The sequence below is a fragment of the Mastacembelus armatus genome, chromosome 11 (genome assembly GCF_900324485.2).
Source record: "Mastacembelus armatus chromosome 11, fMasArm1.2, whole genome shotgun sequence".
NCBI classification, from domain to species: Eukaryota; Metazoa; Chordata; class Actinopteri; order Synbranchiformes; family Mastacembelidae; genus Mastacembelus; species Mastacembelus armatus.
The window spans coordinates 13,940,905-13,959,661 of record NC_046643.1 but is presented as its reverse complement, the minus strand read 5'-3'; the positions used below and the strand labels follow the sequence as shown (position 1 = coordinate 13,959,661).

General features: G+C 40.0%; 1 non-coding gene across 1 annotated transcript; it reads left to right on the top strand.

Annotated features, from left to right (window-relative positions):
- Window positions 1-9: 9 nt before the first annotated feature.
- Window positions 10-81, top strand: trnah-gug (transfer RNA histidin (anticodon GUG)). Its single transcript has one exon. It is a non-coding gene; the product is annotated as a tRNA-His (tRNA).
- Window positions 82-18,757: the final 18,676 nt, after the last annotated feature.

The following is an 18,757-nucleotide window of genomic DNA, read 5'->3' as shown; positions in this document are numbered from 1 at the left end:
TCCTGACCAGCCGTGATCGTATAGTGGTTAGTACTCTGCGTTGTGGCCGCAGCAACCCCGGTTCGAATCCGGGTCACGGCAGGTGCTTTTAAAAGATACTGTAGACAGACCCACAAACAGCTACAAGGCCCCAATCAACAAAATATATTGGTAGCTCCACAAGGGGCACCAAAAGAACTCAGCACCCCTTGTGTTGCCTTAATTGATTTAGTTGACTGCCCTAGGAACTAAACAATACAAAGGTGATCACAGAAAGTAACTGCAAACATACATTTCAATCTACAACAGATGTGCTCTCCCACAGCTGACAGTCGTAGTTTGTGTTCCTCTCTTATCGAGGTAGTAGTTGTTCCAGGAGTGTTGCATTTGTGTACACTGTATTGAAAATGTGTTTCTAATGTTTTGCCCCCTTTGTATATATAGAGAAAGGTTCGAGTGGATAAAATGTTAAGAGACACCTCTCAACATAATGTAGTCCAGGGCAGCACACCACTCAGAATGACCTCAGTAATAAAAGTAATGTAGAATTATCACCTTTCATGGTATAATGACTGTATAATGATTCACTTACAGTGTTTTAGGAAACTGTTCCAGCTCAGCCAGCTTTGGTTGTATAAAACCTTCCTGTCTTAGCTTCTATGCCAAGGCAAGAAAGGGAGATGTGCTGCATTATTGTCCACCTGGGTGTTTTCCAGCAAGCACTCTTCCCCAACAGATCCAATCCAATAGATATTGTTTATCATTGGAATTTGGGCCTACTTTTATTCAGAAATAACTGATCTCCTTCATAAAACTGTAGAGAATATCCTCCTGAATTTCTATTCATTAGAACCACATGTTAAAAAGAATGGTTCTTTTCAATGAAATATTTCACATGTATGAATTTTATAGAGGTTGTGTATCAAACAGAGAGAATTTAATCTTTTTAATACAGACTGTTTTCTCTCTGTGGAGCTGCCTGATGGCAAAATGATTTGTCCCCTAGCATCATGTTCTCTCACATAACGTTACAGCAGAAAAAACAACACATAAAAAAACACATGCGTTTTTATGCCTTTGCTCCACCTGTGAAATATTCTTAATGCTATGACATGGTCACACTGACATTTAATCAGTTGCCATCTATCCCTAAATGACATCCTAACCTACTTTACTTTATTCATGAATCATTCCTGTTCTGAAGAAGGTCAAGATGACCTGCCTATGTGAGCTCAGGCACTGACCCCAGTTGTAATAAAGCCTGAGGAGCTTTCTGTTTTCCTATATTTCCTGTCTTATAAATGAGCCACTGCCTCAAACCTTGACATCCTGAAGTAGGACTACAGGGTGAAGTGTCTGCTGTGTCAACACGAGGTTATCATTTGTCAGAGGACTCCTGTAACCTCAGTGACTCTGTCTTCAAGATATTGTTTATGGAATATAGTTTAGCTGTAAAAACGAGTACCATTAACCTGGAAGTGCTATGTGGGCAAATTTCCCAGCTGAACATCATTTCATAAATCTGGTGGTGGATATTATTAGACTTCCTGTATCAGCCGTGACCCCACCTGCCTTTGGTGCGCTGAGTGTTTTCTCTCTGTCAGATGGTCTTTTGGTGATGATCTTTTGGGCTTCATCAACTAACATAAGAATGACATCCTCATGCAATCTGCACAGCATCTATACCTTTCTGTTGTTTTTCATGCCTTAAGACCAATGAACAGGGTGTGGAAAAAATAATATATCAAAGTTTATCATCCTAAATTAGGATTTATCATTTCCATTTACCCAAATAGTATTAGTACAGTTTGAGGTACTTGCGCCTGACTTTAATATGTCACTTTTCTGTCACTTTGCAATTCTACTACATTAGATTTAATAATGTATGGTTCAACCGGTAACGACTGAAATTCCAAGCAAAAAGACTGCGTAAGGAAAAGCATTCAGTGTTACAATCAAACATCCACGGTAAGGAAATAGTCATTCTGTATTTCTGAGCCTTTGGGCAGAACAGCACATCCAGAGAGGGAAATGTAAAGAACAAATGGCACCATTTTAAATATATGACCCAAAGAAGGCCAGAACTTTCCCCTCATGCATTCTACACCCATTTACTTGTCAGATGTGATTAAGAGGCTTCAGCTTCTTCCATACTAGTGATGTACTTGTCCCTTCCCTCAGGAAACCTGAGCCACATACATTAGCTAAATTGCAGAGTTTCTGATCCTCTATGTGCCAGAGAGCAGGCAGAGATCGTTGAGCAGGCTCTTTTGTTCTCTCCTTCTATTCCTCAGGCCCAGTGTGACTGACATAAGGACACTGGACATTTTGCTGTCAGGGCCTCCCATATCTGAAATACTCAGTCTGGAAATATTACACATACAGATTCACTGTCTTTTAAATCACTGCTCTTCCTATTCTTATTCATAAAAAAATAATTCAGTAATGGTACTTTTCACTTTAATGCTCATGTTCAATCTAATTCCTTTAATATTAAAGTGAGTATTATTAATCGAAATTATTTGTTTGACAGCTGTAGTTACTTTAACATTAGAGATTGCAGATACAACAAATGTATCAGTTTACAACATAGAATATAAAGTTAGTGGAAATTAGCAGTATATAAGTCAGATGAATCACTAAAACATCACTTACACATTTGTGCATTAATAAATAATAATGGTCTAATACAGAATATGATGATATAGCTCCTGAGACATTGTTCTTCTTTCTTTTAGGCCTATGTTGATACATTTTGCTAGTAACACTTACTTACTTTTTGCCTTTTACTAGTATTTCTACCATGTAATGCTACTATTACTGGAACATATGATGTGACTACTCCTCCCACCACTGCTTTAGTATTGTATTGTATATTGTATGACCTAGTTTGCAACCCTTGTTCTGAAAAAGAAGCTTTTTTTTATCTGAAGTTGGATGTAATCTTGGATCTTATTATTTTTTATAACCTCTCTCACATTATGGTCATGAACAATAGACTGGGTAACAGTCTATTTCTATTTCTATTATTTCTATCTGACAGTGCCACAATAATCACTGACATCTTCCACCACTTAGTGGCGCAACAGCTCTATGTACAAAAAGGAGATGGGCTGGATTCTGTCATTAACCATTCTGAGCCCACAATCGTCTCTCTCTTTCTCAATTTCTATCTGTCTGTCTCTGTCCTTCCTTCTGATCCATAATCACCACTCTGTGTATCTCCACCAGCATCCATCACTCTTTATGGAGTTTCACAATCAGGGGCGAAGAGCAGAGAGACACGGAGACAGAGAGAGAGGAAAAGACAGCCTTACATTCAGGGGCGGAGAGAAGGCTACTCAGCACTCTATTTCCAAATGACCTCCCAGATACAAAGAATGTGTCCCTGGCCACACATTTTCAATTGCCAGGCTTGAGGTATTAAGCCGACACCTTTCTTCCCTCCAGTTGGGAGAGCCCCTCTGACCTGCTCACTTTATTTGAATAAATTGCCTTTTCACAGATACACTATATCGTTTGAGAAATATATTACCCTCCGATAGTTTTTTCTTAACCAAACCTTCACAGTCTGATTCACATAATATTCTGTTACTTCATACACATAAAGGGGACTTGATAATGTCCACAAACACAGGACTAGGCAGGTTTTACTGAACCAGTTGAAATTAAAGCTCCTCTGAACATGATTAGACCTGAAGGTGTGTTATGAAACATTTAAAATGAATAAACCTGAAATAAAATTGAATCTGTTTTAAAGTTCTGCACAGGAAACACCAAGAAATTATGGAAACAACAAAGTTAAAGGGACTACAGACATGGAAAGCCAGCAGCTGTGAGGCTAGAAATTGGTCTATGTGTGTGGCACTCGACTACAAAGCCTCTGTATGTGTCTGAGTTCTGCAGAACCTTGATTAAAGCTTAGGTGGTGGAGCACAGATTAGTCACACCAGTAGGGAGCAGTGACCCTCGGGATGTGAAAGCCTCACATCCAGTGACACTGAAAGATCTTTGCGCTAACTTGCTGTTATGTAGTTGTGTTGCAATGTCAGTAACAATCATCACATCAGTCTCCTGAGTCATTTACTTGCTGGTACATTTTAACGTCAACAAATGTTGATGCAGTGAAAACTTTTTAATAACTCAGAAGAAAAGTAATGTGTGTTTGTTAAATACGTCTTTTTAAATATGGAAATGGTACATTGCTGGCTCCATCTATCTGTTACTATAATGCCTGGTGTACAGTTAGAGAAGTCACTGAAAGAAATAAAACTATTTTTAGCATTGATGTCTTACAAGACCAGCATTTTTCGTTCAGCTGTCCCATACAGAGAAAAACCAACTATCATTTTTTTGTTTTAAAAAACTAAGGCACTGGGTCTGTTACATGTTTCTCCTGGATGGAAAATAGTGCTGATTTTGGTGGAACTCGTTTTTAGAAAAAAAAAACTTTTTTGTCTGGAAGGAAGAATTGTTTCTTCACACTATTAAAAGTTAAAAGGATAGTGATCTATTGTTGGTGCTTATTAGCTCAGATCTGCTTCATCCTGTGCAGGATTTAGGATGGTGAACAGTCTTCCTACAAAATACAGAGAGGTCTGCCAAGAGTACAAGTGCAGTTAAAGAATCTCTCTGTGACATGTACACAGTAGAGATAAGGTTTAAACTCACTGGAGTGGTCCTTTAGCCAAGACAGCGTACATCAGTCAAGCTGCTGGGCGCCAAACACTGGAGGTTGTGGTTGTTGGTTACTGAGCAGGAGAGTGTAACTTTGTGCGTGTGGTGCAGGGCTGTTGCTGAAAGCGTTCACTCAACCTTTTCTGGGTCAGTACCACTTAAAAAGCCACCAGTCTCCCACCTCTCAACTCAATCAAAGCTATTGCATTAGTAATTTACAGAGGGCATAAAAGGAAAACTTGCCTCATTTAAATGATAATTTGTCCTCGGCTGAAGATTCAGTACAATGGCAACAGGTTGGCAGAACGCAGAATATATTGACTGGGAGCTCGTACGTCGGACACAAAGACAGCAGAGCTGCACAACTACGCAGGAACCAGTGGTCTGCACTACTGCCATGACTGAAAATCATTACAGATGCTTCTTTTTTCAATCACATCTTCTCTGTCAGTGGTGACAGTGTTCTTGTTATAGAGACACATTCTGGCAGTCCATACAATTTGAAAAATCATGAATCCCACACACAGCCATGATTTTTGGAACTAATATAAGGTGCATAATGAATTAGACATCACCAGTAGGTGTAACACTATTGTAGTGATCCTACACACTAGCTAACTAACTGTACTGAAGTCAGCAGGGTTTTAATTTCAGTTCGATTTTAATCAGGTTAAAATGCTAATAAATATGCAAATTACTATTTATTTCAAGGATTTGTTTCATTTAGTGTGATTTTTGGATAGTCTTGGTATATTTGAGTTATTATTTTTGTACTCCGACTATTTTTTTAGTGTACTTCAGTTATAATTTTTGACTTTTCAATCATTTTGAGATGTTTTTCATCCTGGGTTGTTGGATGATTACCTACTTCTTTGTAATTGATTTAAATAATCAAGCTGACAGGCTGTGTAATTTCTCCTTACTTACCTTCATTCTGTCCATATATCAATCTTTTCTTTTCTTTCCTATCTTTTTTGTTCCTTGTTCCTTTTATTCTTTCCTCCCTACTTGTTTTTCTAAAATCCTTCTACTTTCTTTCCTTCTGCTCCGGCTTCTTTTCCTTCCATCTGACTGCTTTGTATCCTCCAGAGTGCAGTTCAGCTGATTTTTGTTCAAAGGCCTTATACACATCTCTCCTTCTTTTTGTTTTCTCCCTCTTTACTTTCTTCCTTTTTTCTTTTTTATTCTGCCTTCCACCGTTCTTGTCTTCCCATCTGTGTTGTTTCTGTCATTTCATCATTCTCTACTTCTTTTATTTCCTTTATTTCTGCCAGTGTCTTTGCTTTCTCCTTTCCATTCTTCTTTCCTCCCTCCTGTTTGCCTTTTTTGATGTCACTACTCTCCAAAATGTTTGATTAGATGCTTCTTCAGAATCCCAATGCAAATTCTTTTTCTTTCTTCCTTTATGTCTTCTCTTCCATGTGTCCTCTTGTCTTCCATCTTTCTCTTTTCCTTCTTCCTTTCTTCCCTTCTCTCTTTCACTCCTGTACTTTCTCAGTATAAATGATCCCACACACCCACACACACTGAAGATTTCTTTCTAACTCTAAAACACTGTCACTCTTCCACAGTCTTCCACACTCTTATTGTTAATTTTCCCCGTCTCTCCCTCTTTGCCCCATTCTCTCAGCGTCTATCTGAATCTTTAACCTCTTTCAATCTGTCTCTCTGTGTCATCCTCCGTCTTTGTCACTGTTTCTCCGTCACTCTCCGTCTGTCTCGCTCCATCTTTCTCATTCTCTCTGTCGGACTGTAGCCGCCCTCGCTCTGTCTCTCTGTGATTGAGTGAGTCGAGAAGTTAGTTGGATGCCCTTCTACTGTCCGCCAAGGTTAATCACACACACACCCTCACACACACTGACCTCTCAGTGTACACCACTTCATTGACTCTTATAGGCTTCTCTGCTCTTGCTGGTATTTGACATGCTTGACTTAATGTATGGGGAACATCTATTTTTACACAATTACCTTTTGTGTGTAGCTGTGCAGATGAGTGTTTGCATGTTTGCAGGCATGTGTATGTGTGTGTGACTTGCTTCTTTATGGCTTGCACAAATTTCTATTACGCCGGGTTGACAAGGAAATGACCCAGATTTTAATTGGTTGAAATTCGCAGTGACACAAGGTCATTGGCAGATAATGTGTCAATTACATGTCACACAGCTGAGACAGCAAGCTAGAGCATATGGGGGAAAATAGAAAAGGAGAGGAGAGCAGAGGATCGACACAACCTCATTCAACTCGTCAGCTATTTATCCCAGAACTGATCCCAGAGACAAAATCCCACCGCACACACACAGACACACATGCAGGCACAACACAAGCTCCTCATGAACTCCTCAGTGCAACAGTCAATTTTCTGTTTCAATCCTCTCCTTCTCCCTCTATTTTGTCCACATGCACTCCCAGATGTAGATTTTAATTTAATGGCTGCTTGTAAATGTGGCTTAATTTTAATTCTTTTAAAAATACCCTTATAATTTCAACTTCCCCCCTCACTTTCTCTGTTCTGTCTCTTTCTGCTCAGTTTTTCTGTATCCAACCCCCTAACAGTTTAAATTTATTTGTGAAGCCAAGATTTCAGACTTGACCTTGGTATCCCACTTGGCTTTACACTTAAGAGCTGGATCCCAGAAGACATCCTTGTTAACACTAGTTTAGTTCAGAGAAATAGACTCACTGTCTGTAGGGCACAGTATCTGTTGAGGTTATAGCAGTTGAACACCTTGAGAAAAGCCTTGATGTTGGACTTCTTTTATCTGTGGTCACCTCAAGGTTGATGCCTGCGAGGAGAGAATGGCTGTCATGCTATCTCTGGTGAGCTTGATGATGATAGTGTTGCAAAAAATTCACACCATCACCACTTTCCCATTCATGAACCATTTTGAGCAAATGGTTAACACTGCTTTGGTTTAAATGGAACCAAGTAGCATACCATGAAGCCCAAACCTAAAAGATTCATTTGAGAAATGGGTTTGAAGGATAGAAGAAATGAAAGGAATTGGAGATCTGAAGTTGGTTACATCGAAAAACAAGAATCAGTGTGACAGTTGACATTCTACATTTGTTAGAAATAAAAAAAAAATATTGCTTTATATTTTGATATTAAATGCTAAACTGTACTTTTTGTACACTTTCACCGTGAAAATGCTTTAGAATTCTGGCTCTCATTCACGCACACTGGTGCCATTCAAGACTGACCAAGGACAACTTGCTCTGTCACTACCTCTTTAGGCTCAGTGAAGGTGTATGACAGAAGGTGACTGAAAATGCTACACCTGTCACAAATAAACGTCAAAGTAGATTCAGATGCTGCCAAAGAATGACTTGGAGTTGCACTTTTGCACATTTCATCTATGGTGCTTTCATCTTTTTTGTAGTAATTCTGTGTGAGATTTATGTGCAAATTAAAATGTACATTAAAAGCAAACAGATGGATGGAAATTCACTTATACAACTTCAATTCTTCTTTCTCCTTCTTTATCTGATGAGGCTATTCTTATTCTCTCCTGGGCCATCAGTCAGGTGTGACGTCAACACTTTCTTAGGCCACTGTTTCAGTATCCTTTTACCCATCGCCTTGTTTCTGGTCTTCTCACCCTACTTTTTCCTCCTTCTGCTTCTTTTCATTCACCATCCTCTCCCTCCTCATCCAGTCTGTTCATCTCCAAATGTCTTGTCGCTGTGGTGATGAAGACGGGTGGCTCATGGAGGGAAGCTGCGATGTAGGGCCGAAGGGACAGATGCACCGGGCAAGAGTTAGCAGAAGAGAGATGGAGAGACATCTGATGTTCTCTTGCTGGGGCAGCCATGAGTGTAGTTACAATCTGTAAACACACACATGCACACATACACATGCACAGTTGGGAAATGAACACGGGGGAAATCTGTATCCTCTCAAACAGAGAGGGACACATTTGCTTTCTGTGCAAGTGTGACAGTATATCCCCTGATAAATGATATAGAAAGACATAAGCAGTTTATTTAACTGCAAAGGGAGCTAGGGGATGATGGTTAGGATGGACTAGCAAACAAACAAACTTTAATTCTTAAAGCATCATTGTCATTTGCTTTCTTGCTGAGCGGTAGACGAGAGTGGATGTCACTCTCATAGAGCAGCTTGGCTTAGAAACACATAACCTTTCTAAGCTATCGGCTGTAGCCTTGAATTTAGCACACAGACATGAGAGTGGTAACAATCTTCTCATCTCACTTTACACCAGAGGGAGAATTAACGTTTTTCCCCCAAAATTGTCAAACTATTCCTTTAAACTCTTAACAAACTAACTGTGTAACCCACACTACACACTACAGACACATAAAAACACACACACACGCACACATTTGCCTTTTTTTCCTCTCCACACTCTTGTACGACTTCGACTGACTGTTCAGGCGAGCATGCCAACCGAGAGATCAAACGCCACGGCAACGAGGGGCTTCTGTGATCACCGTGGATACGGTGAGACAGTCGACCACTTTGTAGTGCCCGTTTGCATGTACTCCATGTGTGAGCGTGTGTGTTGGCGTGAGCAGAGTTACCTTGTCATTTAGATGTACAGGAATCTGAGGAAAATATAAAGTGTGTGTGCGAATGAGCATCTTTTCTTGTGTGTGTGTGTGTGTGTGTGTGTGTGTGTGTAGATCAAAATAAAAAGGATCCATGTGTGTGTGTCTTCACGTCTGTTAGTAAGTGCATGTGTGTGTGTGTTTGTGTTTTTTGTGTGTCCACACGTGTGAATGTGGCTGAGTGTCTCCCCAGGCTCTTTTCTGATAGACCACTACTGGGGGTTGTGGAGATGAAAGGGATGCTGGGAACTCATCTCATGCTATGAATCCTGGGTAAGTAGCGTGTGATGTGAGTACATCCTCATCACTGAGTGAAAGAAGGCTTTCATCCCTTATCCCATCCCTTTATCAATATCCCTTCTTTCTCTGTCCTGTCCTCATCCTCGCTCTCATTTCTTTCTTCCCTCCCTCATTTTCAGTTTCTGCTTTTATTTTATTTTTTTTGGTCTTTTCTTTTTCCTGTTCATTTCTTCTCCCCATTTTCGTACCTATTTCCTTGTCTCTTTTACATTCAGCTCTCCCACTCTCCTTTTCCTTTCCTTTTTGTTTTATACTTAATTTGTCTCTCCTGATGTTTCCTTTTCTCTTTTTCTTTACTTTTTTCTTCCTTCTTTCTTCCATCTGTACTTGCCCCTCCCACTTTCTTCAGTTTTAACTGAATTTCTCTACATTTTTTTCCTCCTCTACTTCCCTTTTCTATCTATGTCTTTACTATCTTTTCACTTCTTGTTTTATCTTCTTCTTGTTTGGATTTCTTTTTTCCTTTTTACCCTGTTTTTGTTGTTCTCCTTTCCTTTTCTCTCTGATTTCTTTCATTTCCTCTACATTTTTCCTGCTTTCCCTTGTTTCCTTTCCTCTCCCTTCTCCTCTCACGTATCCTTTCGTTTTATTTCGAGTCAATTCTTCTGTATTCTTCACCTCTCCTCTCCTGTGAACATAAAATGATCAAAGTGCTCATTCTGGCCATGACAGTCAATTTTACCAGGACACACATATGTCTACACACACACACACACACACACACACACACACTCCTGCATATAGTTTCAAAGGGAGTACATGCTGTGTCTTGATGGCAGGCTTTCTATGTATCTGCTTCCTAAGAATTTATGGACCAAACCTTTATGAAAACTTGCTTAACAAAATTCCCTAAAATTTTTCAACAGTTATCCTCAATCTCATTTCCTGTTGTGGTTGTGCACAGCAGTCAGACAAGCCTGTCTCACAAAATAAGATATGTTTACAGACAAAAACAATCATCAAATGAAATGGTGAAAAGCAATTTAGCAGATGGCAACATTTCAAGTTTTCAGCATCTCTGTTTAATTATTTATCCTGAGTTACCACAAGTCATGGAACCAGTAAATTTACCCAGTCGTGATTTTTATTTTCTTCATACAAATTAAAGAAATGAAAACCAAAGATTCACTGGGAATCAAACTGAATTAGGGTTAAAACTAACAATTATCTGGATTATTCTGCCAATTGTGGTGCCATTTAACTGATTAATCATTTTGATTAAAAAATGTTAAAAGGTGCAACATTCCTACTCCAACACTTTAATTGGATGGGTAAAAATTGATTTGGACAGTCTTTAATAATCTGGGCTTCTTTTGCACCATTGGGGTGGTTTCCATGGAGAACAAGTAAGGCCATATGTAAGTATTTGCATTGAATGTAAGGCTTTGAACCTTCAGCACTGAACCTTAATCTGGATTTATCCTTAATCAGGATAAGCACATGAACCTTACATGCATTGAAAGTAAGGCCATACAAACTTTTAGATTCTAGAGGGAGGAAAAGACCTGAGCCCCCACCTCTTAACGGTTCACTCCGTGTTGCCAATATAAAGAAACAAAAACACAAAAAACACCAAAAGGCCATTTGTCATAAGTCTTTCCTATATGCACTTAAATGACTTAGGTCAACACGTTTCACAATATAATTAGTTCATACTAATCAGTTTATACAGAAAACAATTCAATTAGAGCAAAAACCAGCAAAAAAAGTGTTTGTGCTACTTTTTAATCCGTCGAATCTGGCAACACAGGCTGGTCCGCCATTGTGAGACCAGGTGAAGCTTGTGTCTCTGTGTTTGTTATTGGGCGTAAACTGCATAAACAACTGCGAAATTACGAGTGATCGACAGGACTCTAAAAAGGTTGAAAAAGATCTGAAAGCAAAGAAAGTCAGCAACCTGGCGCTGGCAGGTTTTAGTGCTGATTGGATATTGATTGGTCGTTAGCGGCTTCAGAACGTGGATATTTGGCCTTTTTGGCAAATACACAGAATGACTGGATGTGAATATACACATTAGAGGTCAAATTACAATGAGGGGAAAGGTGGATGTGGACATGAGATTTGGACTTTTATTAGAAATATCGATGGAGTACTCTGGTGGAAGACCTGAAGTCCAGCAGGAAGTCACTGGATGTGTATTGAACGCCTTAAAGCCGTGAAGGAGGACTGGTGGCCTTCAGCCTTCAGGTATGGCACACAAACATATTTCCCCTTCTGTTGGTTTGCTCAGTCTGTGGCTTTCCTGGCAAAATGCTCCGCCGTGCGCATTTTTCTCTCCCGTCACACGCGCACACAGCAGCATGGACAGGGCCAACTGCGGCTTTGCCATGTGTGTTTTGTGATTGGAGTCTGTGCAGCTCTGATAGTTACTTGTCGGATGTCCCTGCTTTGCTTTCTGCTTTTGCTCTGCAGTGAGTAATAACATTAGCGCAGGGATGTTGCATGTGGGCTGTTTTTTTTTTTTTTGGAACATATTGATAAGAGGCCTGTGCAAGTCACTTTTCTAAAACAGGAAGAGGAAACCTGCAAATGTAATTGTTGCATCTGTTAGTGTAGCTCTGTCTCAGCACTGCTCTGTGAGTAAGCGAGGAGCTTTGTGATGCAGCTTCTATGCGTTTTTAGGCTCAAATGATAGATGAGTAAGTCACGTACCTGTGCGTTGTTATATATGGATTTAATATATGCACCATCCTGCAGTGGTTTAGTGCTTCATGCGGCCTATTTCATTTCCTCTACTTTTAGAAGAAACGGTGAAGAAAATAACATTTAATTTCTTTTGCTTATGTTGTTTGCTTGGATCCACAGCCCTTAGGTTCATCATATGTGCTTTTTTTAATGATTAGATAACATGAACCTGTATTGTGTCAAACACACATTAAGTAAATATGTAATGTAAGGTGTTTTTATAATATGTCCAAGCATCAGTATTTGCATGTTGTGCATGTTGTGTGTTTGGCTGCTTTAGGTCAAAATCCAGCACTGTCTTTTCTGTCCCTGGAAGGTCAAAAGTTTGTAGTGGGGTTAAGAAAAATAAAAGACAAGGTTTCTGTGTTTTTTTTTTTTCTTTTTTTAAATATTTTTTCAATGTCTTCTTTTAAATCCTGCTCATGGACCCTTCATCCTCCAAATTCAAAAGCACAGCACATCCACGTGTCTTCTCCTTACAGGTTATGTGCCATGCAGTCTTTATACGCTTACTCCTTGTCCTTCCAGGAGACATCTAACACACTCTTTTCATATTAATATACATGACCAGTTACACTGCGCTACTTTAAACTCAGCAACACACTCGCTTGCATATTTCTGCAGAAAATGTGGCTTGTCCAGGTTGCTTTTCTTTCCTCATCAGTCTTCTCCTCCTGTGTCTGCACTCAATTGTCTCTCCATCTTTCTCTCAACCTGCCATTCTCCTCCTCCTCTGTTCCTCTGTGTCACTCTCTCAATACTGATATATGACGCAATAAAGCAAAACGTGACAGTCAACTTTTTTTCCCCCCTCTTACTCCGTTCCCTTCAGACCTGTCTCTTCTTTGTTTCCTCTCTCTTCCTCAGATTCTTTCATTCTCTTCTTTACTCCATTTTTTCTTTGCTCCCCTGCTTCCCTCTTTCCCCCCAAGCCTCCTTTTTGCTCCCTCTCTTCTTGCTCCACCCTTCCCTCTCCAGAGTCCTCTTCTTTCCATCTGTTTCATTAACAAGATTTATCTTCTCTAGTAATTACAGTACATACACATGCACAGAGACACTCAACACACACAGTCACGCCTCCCAGCACTGCAGTACCATTTTTCTGCCAGTCAGGGTCACTGTGGCACTGTGGCGGAAAGAGCAATTAAGGGGGCAATGTGTATGTGTTTTGAAGATTACTGCATGCATGTACACATGTGTGCGTGTGTCTCCACCACACTGTTGGACTGTAAGTTGGCCGCACAGTGAGGCAGGTTGAAATAAACACCACCTACACCGAATAAATGGCATCATGCTGGTAACCTCTTCCTTTCATCCTCACATCCATCTATCCATTATCTACCACTTATCCTGGAACATCCAGGGTTATAGAGGGGCTGGAGCCAATCCCAGCGAGAGGTGGGGTACAACCTGGACAGATTGCCATCCTACCACAGGGCTGACACATAGAGGCACTCTCACTCACACCTATGGGCAATTTAGAGTTATCAGTTGGACTAAACCAAACTGCATGTCTTTGGATTGTGGGAGACAGTCCAAAGACATGCAGAACCCACACAGACACAGGGAGAACATGAAAACTTCACACAGAAAGGCCTCAGGATTGAAAGGGATTTAAATGTGGAACCTTCTTGTTGTGAGGTGAGGTGCTAAACACTACCCACCAATTCCTTTCATTTGTGTTTTGATCCAAAATGCACTCTCGTGCAGCCTTAATGCATTTTTTTCAAGGCCAAAGCTCTGTCTGTGTGTAGGTAAAAACCACCAGGGTCCTTGATATTCTTGTTGTGTGGTTTAGTACTTCAGATTCAGAAACTATAGGCTTTATGACTACAAATATTTGCACAGTTGGATGAGCTGAATGAGGCTTTAATGGAGGGACTTTTCAAAAGTTCAACATTTATTTGTCTCAGTCTGTTAGCCCACAAGTCTACGATCTCTGATATCATAATCCCTCTAAAGTAATGGCCCCCACTGCTGAGCCTGATTGATGCTGGTTTACCCTCCATGCGGAGCTGGCTAGCTGACAGAGTGACTGATAGAGCGACAAAAGCAGAGTGAGTGGTGTTCATCGCTGCAATGTTTCTGACTGACACAGACTTGGTGAGAATCAGTGAAAAAATTTCAAGAAATTACATTCCTTTTATTATTGTACACTTCTAATAAAAGCCTGCGCCTTGACAACGTTTAGGTCACCAGCTGTCGTGTTTGTACTGCAGGTGGGTTGACTGTATATAAAAAAAGCTCTGTAAATTATGTAAAATGAAAAAATAAAAATGGCACGTTTCTCCACATTACCTTTTCTTTTACTGTAAAACTACTAGAAAACTTGAATGCACTTCTGTAACATAAGGTGTTATATCTGTTAAATTGGCTGTCACTTTTATTAATTACATTTTTTTATTTTTTATTACTGGATTATGTTCAGTTCCTCTTAAAGAGGATAATTTCAGTGTTGTCCAGCTTTAGGAGGGCTTTAGTACATACACTTAGGGTTGATATGTAATTTAATTATTCATACTCTGCTTTTACCTATTTTTAGTGCTGCGAAATATTATGAGAAAGCCTTAAAATCTGTTTTATTTAAAAAAAAAACAAACAAACAAAGAAGCTATTTTGGAACCAGCATTTCTGCCTGTGTGCTTGATGCAGACAGATGGATCATCTACAGGCTCTGAGATCACAGCAGAGCTGGGTGCCTGTGGATCATGGAGATGGGGGCAAAATGTTGTCCACAAATAACATGTTACATTTCACTGGTTTTACACAGTGTCAGTGAGCTGTACTCTTTACTTTCAGTTTTCATGCGAAAAAGAATCGTCAGTAGCTTCTTTATTAAAGTATATGGTTTGCTGTTAAAGAACTATTTATTTATTTTTACTTGTTTTGATATAAAATGCACAGGGATCTGGAGATTTGTCTTAATATTAGTTCAGAGTTTTTATGTAGTTAAGGTTCCATCTTTTGGTTTCATTTTTCTGCCATAACTCCGATTGCTGCACATGGAGATTATCTGTATATTAATGATTCACATGTTGGAGATGAGGTATTTAGATTTTAAGTACTCCAAGTATCCTGAGTAGGAAAGGTTTGAGTGTTGGTGCTACAGCTACAATAGTACAACACCTGAGTTTTAGCTGCATTACCTAAAGCAACATATTTTATTTCTATACTTTTAATGGTGTCAATAATTTATTGATTAGCCATTGATAATAACTTAAAACATCTATTAACAGCACAGAAAACAATGAGGGGCTGTGTAATAGTCAAAAAAAGGAACTCTAATGTGCTGTAGTGTCTTGTTGCACCGCAAGCTGGGTTCGTCTTACTGTTTAATGAGATGGAGGTACATATGTTGGCCAACCACCTGTAAAGGCTGCAGAAATTATAAAAGGCCAGTGTGGCTTTCTCTGCTCGCTGTAGCGCTGTCGTATTGATGAGCGCTGCAGCATAAAGTTGTGAAAGTCCCATAAAGTTGTTTTCCTGGCGGCTGTCTGGTGTTTAACGCTACAGTATCTGAGGCTCGGTAAATGCAGGCCGGGAAGTGAGAGCTGCTGTAGCTGCGTTGTTAGTGTTCAGGACAGGCACTGCTCTAATTAAACTTCAGACATCATTAACACAGAAGTGATGAACTATGTCAGCGACGCCCGCTGCTTTGAGATTAGATGTATTTTATTGGTGGATGTTGAAAAGAATTGTTGGACTATAAGTTGACGTGACAGTGTTTGTATGTCCCCAGGATGTGCATCAGCTGAGCAGGTGTTTCCAGCAGATGAATTAATGTCAGCCACATAAAACATACAAGCCCCTCCCTCCATATAGAAGGCGCCTATGTATTTTTGATAAAATGAGTCCACTGTGCAGAGACTGGGTGACCCTTTTCATGCTTATTTAATAACATTATAGATTATTTACTATTAAAGTGGTTTTATTTTAAAAGACCACTATATATTATAAATTGGTGATGACTAACCAGTTACTGATTCATTGCATCCCTAGACACATTAGTTTTGACATATCAACATGATTTAAACCTTTCAAAATAAAGTCCACTAGTCTGCCCAAACCAGCTCACCTCAGAAAGTGTTGAGGTTTGCTACACTCACATACGCATTTTGAAGAACACACACACACACACACACACACACACACAAACCAAGACAGTCTCACTCACTCACACTCATACACATCCAAATTTGCACAGTGGAAAAGCAGTGATAATGACAAGCTCTAAGGAGGCGTGCAAATGTTATTCCAGTTCGCTCAGTGTGTGTTCCTGTTTTTATGTGTGTGTGTGTGTGTGTGCACGCCCACGTGTGTTAATGTTTTTGTGGATTTTTTTTTTAAGTGTTTGTGAGTGTGCAATGATGTGTGTCGTGTACTCAAGCCAGGAGTATATTGTTGTCACCTCAGGCCCCCTAACATCATTTATACGGTTTCCACACCAACACGTGCACACACACAGAGCAGTAGCAGGTGTCTCCCGTGCCTATGTGGATATTCGTGTGTGTGTTTGTTTGGGCACAAACACAGGTGTGTCGGTTGATAAAGTTTATCAGCTCAGGGCACGTTGCTGTCGGCAACCAGTGTCGTGAAGGGAAAAGGCCATGCAGACAAAGTGGGTTTATGTGTGTATGCGTGTCTTCAGGGAGGAGGATGGCAAACATAAGCACTGCTGATGAGTCTCTCCTCATCTCAGAATGGCACACTGACATAGGTGCACGCACACACACACACACACACACACACACACACACACACACACACACACACACACACACTCGCACAATGTCGGCAGATTTAAATCCATTTTGAAGAGGAAAAGCTATCAGCATATTTATAAGTTGATATTTCAGAAATAGCAATGATTGCAGCACCTGAAACATTACTTTTGGTAAGTGAAGTCAGTGAAATAGATCTCCATGAAGAGGCTGAGCCAAGCAACATACACACACAGCGGGACATGCACTAAAAAAATGCACTGCTTCCCGATTCCTGTTTCGGCTATATTTTCGAAACCCTTTCACAAACATCTTTCTTTGATATTTCACGGTCGTCCCTGTGAGAAGACTGTACAGATGGGTATAATACTTTATTCAGCGGGTCCACTGATATGCAACTGACAAAAGCAAGTGTCACTTGAGGATGCGCTTACTTCAGTCTTTACCTCACTTTTATTCCCAACCTCAGACATTCAAAACATACAAACTGCTTTTCCAGTAACCGTCATATCAATCGATATCACAGACACTCCAAATAAAGTAGCATTTTCAACCCAGCATTTAGGCTTCAGCGGCCTGATGGGCAGGAAAACTGAATGTGTAGTTTTTTGTGACTTGTTACCTTTGTATGCATGATTTATACAAATAAAGTAAAGAAAAAAAAAAAGAAAAGAAAGAAAAGACATGAACATGCAATATTTTTTTGCAGCCCAATTGCTACTAAAGTGCCACTGGGCCAAGCACTTGACCTTCAATTGTTTAAGTTGCTCTGCTGCTAAAAGAGCATGTCTAGACTGGCCAGCTCCCAGCTGAGAGTCATAATCAGCCTGTGCAACTGCTCGCCTGAAGTGAAAAATGTTGCTGTTCAACTAACTTGGCTTCTACATATAGATATACTGCAGTCTAGTTAAAAATTTATTCCGCTTATCTACACAATCAAATCAATGCTGCCTGTTTAGAGATGCACCGAGTACGAGTATTTAGGTTTCACTCCTCGCTGACGCTCACTGCCAAATACAAGTGTTTAAAAATAATGCAAATGCAAAGTGCAGTGACCTTAGAGACTCTACTTTACTTTCTGATTGTGCTGGAATAAAACACAAAACAGGAAGCTGTTGCTGACATTGAAGATGAACTTCAAATTTCTGCATACCAGCATGTTTCTGCCACGTTTCCAGTTTAATGTAGTACGTGTAGTAGTAAGCAACTGAATTCTGTCTATAACACCAGGAGCCAGCAATTTAAAAATTGTGTATGCTTTTACGTTAAACTGTGAAACCGTCAGTGGCGTCATCCTTTCCAGTGCTGCAGAGAACAGCTGCCTCTCTGCTTTTAGAAGAGCTGCTCAGCCTCTTTTCATATACGCAGCTCCTTCTACCTACTTGTTTGTTTGTTCTCCTTCACAGCAGTTCACTCCAATTAACATGATGAGCATGGGGGTTAGTGGGTGAGTGTGCAAGTAGATTGTGAAGATGCTCACTTGTTTAAGTTCTGCTTGTTCAACAGGTGTGTGTGATAAATTGCTTGTTATTGGTGGATTACGCACATATGAAGCATTGTTGTCCCCAGTGAAATACAACCTTGCATCAATTACTCCTGGATAGGGAAACAGAATTTGCAGTTGGCTGGGGATTATGTGAATAGATCATGGGGAGAGTGAAGATGTTCTGGTCCTTGGTTTAACCAATCTTGATCTTAGATTTGCTAATCAACCCAAGCATCACAGACTTAGCCTTTCATCTCCCCTCTTCATTCATTCCTTTACCCAGCCTCCTACATCTCTAATCATCCAATGCAGAAACTATTAGCTGATTCTCAATGGGGAG